Source organism: Gouania willdenowi, chromosome 8 (genome assembly GCF_900634775.1).
Source record: "Gouania willdenowi chromosome 8, fGouWil2.1, whole genome shotgun sequence".
Classification (NCBI taxonomy): Eukaryota; Metazoa; Chordata; class Actinopteri; order Blenniiformes; family Gobiesocidae; genus Gouania; species Gouania willdenowi.
The window spans coordinates 17734322-17741822 of record NC_041051.1 but is presented as its reverse complement, the minus strand read 5'-3'; the positions used below and the strand labels follow the sequence as shown (position 1 = coordinate 17741822).

Sequence of the window (7501 nt, the reverse complement as noted above, 5' to 3'; positions counted from 1 at the left end):
TCCCGACCCCAAGGTTGAAAAACACTGATTTAGTGGCTCCTGAATAGATTTATTTCTATAGTTTTTATAATTTTCGGTCATGCCTGGGGTGGGACGAAGACTAACCCTTTATTTGTTAATTTTCCTCAGTCTCTAGTGGCCCCTTGCGTACCCCCATTTGAGAAACACTGGTCTAAATGATCATGTTGGGGGCTCCCAGCAAACCCCACCTTTGGAGACCACGTGGCTTTGGTTGATACAAACATGGTTGCATTTCACTATAAGAAAGCTATGGAGTCGGTGGGCGGGCTGAAGTGTTTTTCTTAAACCGGGCAATGATATATAACCGCTCTTTAATCAGCCGTTCAGCCCCCACACAGTGAATGAGAGGCAGTGGAGGCTGTGCTGGGTCGTCATGGCTGTGATGCGGAGCCGCAGAGGTGAATGGTCCTGATGAGAGTGCGCGCTGCCTGGCGACAAAAGAGGAAAACCCGGAGACCAGCGAACCACCGCGCTGTGCGTCAAGACGCACCAGATACCCGTCCTGTGCAGTACCTGCAAAACCCAGTCACGAAGACTGAGCTTTAAAAAAACAAAAAAAAAAAAACAAACGCTGAGCTGCACGTCCTACCTTTTGGACGTGAATTCTTCAGACATCCGTGATTGTGCTTCACCTCACGCAGAGGTTTTCTAAGGGAAACACACATTTCCTCTTCCTGCGCAAGCATCTGACGATCCACGGACGGACGGAGGCAGATACGCTCACAACTTTAGTTCACATTACGCTGCGGTCACCTTCAGCTCAGCACCAACCTGCAAAACAACGCTCTTTTAAAACAGGACAATGGTGCCGTCCATGTTATTTATTTTAACGCGCACGCGGGCGCGTCTTTGTGGGCTTTTATCCTTTCCGTGAGGATTTGACCTCACTGCCTGCACTTCATTTTTTTGAGTGGATTTTCCTCTCCCTGTGTCGGGTTGTCTTTAAGATAGCTGGCTATTAATTTTTAATTTCCTATGCATCCACACGAAGGCGGCAGCACAGAGGATCCAAGGGGCGATAAGCAGAGCTGGGGGGAAAGGAGAATGAAGGAGACACGCTGAGCTGTCCAGGAGAGACAGGGAGATTGAATGAATCAAGGTAGGACTTTATTTTGGCCATTATAGCTAAAACACGTGACATCCAAGCCATAACAGTGTGTGTTGCGCACTTGTCAGGCTCCCTGAGCTCGTGTGAGGTGTCCATGCGTGTAATGCACCTTATTTATTCATCTCGGGGCTTGACAGATGTGGAGGTTACAGCATTCTCCTCATATTTTAAATGCTTGTTTGATTTCTAAATTATTCTCAGATTACACAAGAGTCCATTTTTGGGTGTTGTATAATTTCCTGCATATTATTTAAAATAATAAAGGTACTATCTATCTATCTATCTATCTATCTATCTATCTATCTATCTATCTATCTAAAGTTTTCTTGGCATTAATTAACACTCCACCAATGTAAGACCACACCATTAATCTTCAACCTAGTAAAATCATCACCTATATATACATGCTTCTGCTGCTGCTGCTGCTGCTGCTGCTGCTCTCGGGCCCAGCAGTCCTTGATGAATAATTTAGGAAGTCCTTACAAAGTGAAAAAAAAAAAAAAAAAAAAAGAGCAACACAAAACTAATAACACTAGTTTAAACTCAATTCAGCTAAATTTCCTTGTGGATAATATAATAACTTCTTCATTCTGTGTCTTAATATCATCCCTGCACAGCAGGAGAACACATCTGGAAACCCTCATACGTCCCAATTTAATTACATGTGACCCCTTAATATCAGATGTTCATATCTTGGAATATGAAGTGCTATTAGAGTGTTGCTGCATGGGTTTAAAACAATCTGATGAAAATGAATCAACAGCACTTACGCAGTCGTTACTTTGTTGTCGTTATGAAATGATTAAATATAAATGAAAAAAAAAAAAAGAAACTGAATCTTTTGCCTCAGTTTCTGCTTGTGAGCCGTTTTCTTCATTTCAGCCAGATGTGTTGTATTTGCCTTGCCAATTGTTTGGGAGAAATTGGCTTGTCTTCTATTCTGAGGGAGCTGAATCAAATTTAAATTTTTCAGGTGGTAAAACAGCAATATTGCAACTGTCTGATTGCATTATCTGGGCGTTCAAGAAGCCTGACTTGGAATTGGTTTACTGCCAAACACACTCCCGGAAAGACACAAGGATTTATTCCCCCCTTGTCTGTGTGACACATCACAATCATAAAAATTATATTCAGCTTTCTAAGGATGAATAATAGTCATATATTTGCATGGCATTAATGATGATTAGACGCTTAATGAATTCAGCAATCAAATCAAATTTTTTACGCATGTTTTTAGATACTGCGATCAAAGTGGGGAGACTATTTTATCTTTTTTTTTTTTTTTTTTTAACGTACAGGTGATGAAAACGCTGCTGTGTTCAGGACCTGCCTGATGGTTTACAACGGAAAAAACCCAATTATAATCTAATTTATTTAGTGTTTTAAATGGAAATGCAGGCATTGCACACAAACACACACACACACACACACACACACACACACACACACACACACACACACACACACACACACACACACACACACACACACACACACACACGTATACATGTTTCATTTATGAATCAGAAGATTTGTGCCAAGCCCCTGAAGTCAAGACTGCTACCAATCTGTAGCATTTCTGCAACACTCTCCTTTGTACAATATGTATGCACGCCTGCAGCTCTTGACGAGGATGACTAAATGAATATGTTAATGGGAAATAAGCAGAAAAATTAGGGCGCTGATATGAATTTCATAAGGTGACCTATGCTGTTTCACACTCTCAGGAATGTCACAGGCTCAGGGAAATTTTTTTTTTTTTTTTTTAAATTTTTTACTGAATTTAAAACATCTTGAAAGCTTTTTTGAGGTTCATTTCCACACGACGCACCAAGCGACACACATTAAACACGACAATGGCAACATGATGAATGTAGATTTTGACACTGCATACGGATTTGCATTCCACCTGTAAGTAACGTTGACATTATAATTACACATACACTGCGTCCAATGAAAGTGATTGTGTAATAGTCCATTTTCACAGGTACTGCGAGCACAGGGAAGCACACAATGTGTTGGCTATGATAAGTTACAGAATTTACAATTTAGTTGCTGGCTCGGGTTTTTTCGTTCCTTGGCTTGGAGGTGATTGAGTGTTTGTTATGTTTAACTTTCAGAACTGATTAGTCAACAGTTTTTCCGGATATGAATAAGTTGAAGAGTAGTTTTATTGTGATTTTTTTTTTCTTGTTACATTTTTCAAAATGTGTGAAAGTAGTATAACTGAAGGAAGGCCACCCGACAAACTACATTCAAGTTTATATGCCAAAACAATTCACAATAACACATGAAGAGACTAGATGATGGTCACTGTACACAAGTTTCCCGTCATATTTTTTGCAAATTAAAAAAAAAAAACATGTTTGGATACTATTTGCCAATACAGATTAGTAGTTATAATAGTTTTAGTAATAAATGTAAAAGTTTAACTCTTCTGTTTCCATTTATGGCTTTGGGGTGGGACAATACACTGAGTTCACGATACAATACGATAACTCGTGCTGACATTGCGATATAATATTTTCGGAAAGGAAAAAAAAAAAAACAACAAAAACTTGCATTTGGAACATTGCCAATGCTTTTATTTAGATTTCACTCTCTGATCTTTTCAACTAAAGAAGGACTGGATGATACAACTTGTACCTTTGACGATACATCTTGTGACATAATCAATGTCGCAATATCTTGTCGCACGGTATATCGGCCCACCTTTAGCATTTCATTAAAAACACGATTCTGACTGTTTCAGGAAGCCCTTTTGTAGATTTTTAAATTGAAGATTATGTGTAATCGAAAACAACCCGGCAAAAAGATTAAAATGTATTAGGATGATAATATTTGAGCTTTAAAAAAATAAATGAAAAACAATAATCGCTTTTCGAAGCGCAAAGCTAAAAAAAAAAAAAATAATGATAATTCAATTGACTGTCAATGCATTTTTTTATTTCACTTTTTGCAGTAGATGATTACAAAGGTTTTCTCAGCCTATTCCATCTCATTAAGCTGGAGGTATCCCGTGATGGATGTGGCATTAATGGGTTGCATGTCTATTTTTATAGGATCTCTTGAGGCTCTGTGTATCTCTGTATCTGTAGCGCCTGAGCAAAGACCATTGTCTCTTGCCTGTTTATGTTAAGTCAGACTTTGAGGTCAGTGTCGGGCATTTTCTCCTCCAGACTGACCCAGAAGCCGTTTGTCCTGCAGTGTTAGGTAGCTCTTTCCTTCTCCTTCTTGTGTTTATTTACCAGTGATTGTACCGTGTTTGTCCCCAGCGTCATGAGACACGTCCTGACAGGAAATCTATTATAATTTTGAAAACAGTTGTTGTGATTGAGTGTTTTACCTCTGTTGACTGTACACAATGGGAATTGTTTTAAGGATCAAATTATTGCAATCAAAAAGGCCTTGTTATATTTTTCGAGGCTAATCTGTCACAGCCAGACTATGCATTGAATGTGTAACACGGGGTTCCCGCAGATCCTTAGAAAGTCATAAAAGGCATTAAATTCATTAATCTAAAAATAAGGCCTTATTTGTTATTAAAATGTCCTAAATCAATGTTTCAAAAGTCTTACATTTTAACAGATAAGTATGATTTTATGATTGTAAATAGTCTCACATTTCAAAATAAATGGTAACATTTGTTTTTCAAAAAATGTGTAAACAACATTCGAAAATGTAGATGTAACAAAAATTGCCTGTTTTCTTAATGGCTTTTATTTTTTGTGTTTTTGTTGTTTTATAGATTTCTGGCTATTTTTGTCTTCTTGTGTTTTTATAGTGATTTTGATTTTGTTTAATCTGTTTTTTTGTTTTGTTAGTGTATTTCACTGTCATCTTGTGTATTTTTGTGTGTTTACTTTGGGGGCCGCCAGTTGCACATCTGCACTAGACGCCAGAAAAAAATTACCCTAACCCTATGTAATTGATGTGGCGTTTTTTTCCCCCATCCAGTTATGTGTACTGTGAAGTTGGTCTTAATTTTAATTTCAATAAAGAGTCTTAAAAAGTCTTGAATTTAATTTGACTAAAGCTGTAGGAACACGTGTACGTATTTCAGAATACATTAGAAAGTAAGTAATAAAAATAGAAAACCAGAAAAGAAGAAAAAAGATAGGAATAGCAGGTGTGGTAAGAATGGGGACATAAAATGAATGAGCACAATCTGTGTTTTGCTGTATTTAGTGTAAAAAGCAAATTTCAAGCTACAAGAAGGTCCATCTTGATGTTAAGAGGTTTGTGTCGCAGATGTCTGTGTAAATATATTCATGCACTCATGCAAAAGCACGGAACTGTTGCTTATCAGCTCTGTGGTCTCCGCTTCATTTCGGGAGAGTCTGAAAGAGTGAGGTTTGAAAAGCTAACAGAAACTCCACCACACACTAATTTAATTCAGTCGCTGCCAGCCTTGAGCATGAGGCGCCGGCATGGCGCAAATGAACAGGAACAACACGAGTGCATCAACAGAAAGAAGAAGAAGAAAAAAAAATCAATGAGGACTCTTTTTCATAAATGGAGTGGGTGTTAAATTAGCTGGATTGGCCCATGTAGCAACACATTGGATTGAGTGCCTGCTGTATTTGGGTTGTGTCTATTGACTGGGAGACGACTTGGTGCACAGCATTAAAAAGACTCGGCGATGCTCAATCAATGTGACCAATCAGTGGTGTCACCTGCATTTCATTCAGCTTCACACACATTTGTAAGAGGAGGATATTTTTGATTAGGTATTGTAAGATTTTGTCATTGCTGTTTCAATTTTCAAGACCTAAATGCTGTTTTGTAGCAGCCAGTTTCTGACAGCAGTTGTTGTCACATGCAGTAAAAAAAGGGACATTTTCTAACCACTTAAAAAATTTTTTAGGTTTTTTGTTGTTGTCTTTACAGCTTCTTATTCTTCCTTTTTTTTAAAATTATTTTATTTTTTATTTTTTAAAGCCATCCATGTGCTGCTGGTGGTTGTACTTGTTTGCTAGTTTTTCCCAAATATTTATATAGGCTTTTTAAGACCATCTGCAGGACAGAGTTCAAATTAAAGTTATTTGAGAATAATGGTTATTAATGGTCATTTCTGATCAATCAGTGAAGTTAGCTTCTACTGTAAAGGGACCATGTTAAGCTAAATCAACTTTTCTGTGCTTTAAACATCATAAAGTGTTATTAGGGCTTCATACACATGTCCAAAGTGTTTTTTTCATTGATTCCCTCAATCGTTAGTTAGAGGGTGATTTGCTCCTTTCTTACTGCAGGGTGAGCCCAAACACCTCGCTCCAATTAGATGACGCGTTTCCACTTTGATGACGAATTTGACATGGCACTGAGCTGGAGAAGCCGCGCCTCCAGGAAGCTCTCTGTCGTGATTGACATGTAAACAGACACGCCCACAAAGGTGAGCATTTTAGCTTCCCTCACGCAGTGCTATGTATGTATTTTCTACAGTCTATGTATGTACCGGCAAACGCCCCGCCCCCACGCTCTGTCTTGTGTTTATAAAGCAACATGAGCTCGGCTAAGGAGTGGATGGGAGGAGGGCGGGCCGTCCTCTGGCCCAACGTCACCGTGCGTGGAGGAGGAAGTCAGTGTCCCGTCTATAGACACGCCCACTCATGAATATGCATAAGTAGGCCGCAAATCATCCTGTTTGTGTAGAGTTGCTCGGAAAATGACTTTTCAGAGGCTAAAACTCTGGAAAACAGGCGCGTTTGGGAAAATAAACCTCAAACACTATGTTTTTGGGGTTCTTAGAACAAATGGAGATGGGTGAAAAATAGCATGACATGGGACCTTTAAGTGTTAAAAAAAAAGCATTTACAGTATGGAATCGATGCGATTTTCTACTTTCTATTGTATTAATGCATCCAGTCAGAGAAAAGTGCACAATGGCTAAAGATTGAGGAAACAAGTGTAGAAGCTCACTCAAGCCTTTTAAAAGAGCTGTCTGGTTTTTTTTTTTATACACAGAAAATAAAAAGCAGTGGATTGAAAGGAAGAAAAACCTGTAAACCAACAATTCACATAGATGTTGTCAAAGAAAACATTGACAACAGAGATTTACTGTATCTTGACATCTTTGTTGAACTATTGTGGACCAGCTTGGTACAATCAACTTGTCTATCTGTCAAAGGAGGAATAAAAAGAAACGGCAATCAGTAGAACTAATAGTTCCTCCTGGTTTTCTGATGGCTAAAATAAAGGTGAAGGTTAGAGTTTTATGTCATTGGTTAAAACAATATATATTATGAAGATAAGTAGATTAATTAAAAACGGAGTTGTTGATCACCTGACACTCACTTACGTCAGTCCACATGTATTGGCTTCGTCTGGTTTATTTTTGTGTTAACAGCAGTAGGTGTAAAGAGTACTGATTTA

The 7501-nt window shown here is 38.4% G+C and overlaps 1 protein-coding gene across 5 annotated transcripts in view; it reads left to right on the top strand.

Moving 5' to 3' along the window:
* Positions 1-235: 235 nt before the first annotated feature.
* The window catches only part of adgrl1a (adhesion G protein-coupled receptor L1a), a 111819-nt gene continuing 104553 nt past the window's right edge, over positions 236-7501 (top strand). For 2 of the 5 annotated variants that reach the window (XM_028454885.1, XM_028454883.1), the window contains exon 1: positions 238-1120. The gene's annotated coding sequence lies outside the window, so the exon portion shown is untranslated. Of the gene's footprint in view, positions 1121-7501 lie in introns of all 5 variants that reach the window. The other 3 variants (XR_003674621.1, XM_028454884.1, XM_028454886.1) reach the window with 3 other exon arrangements.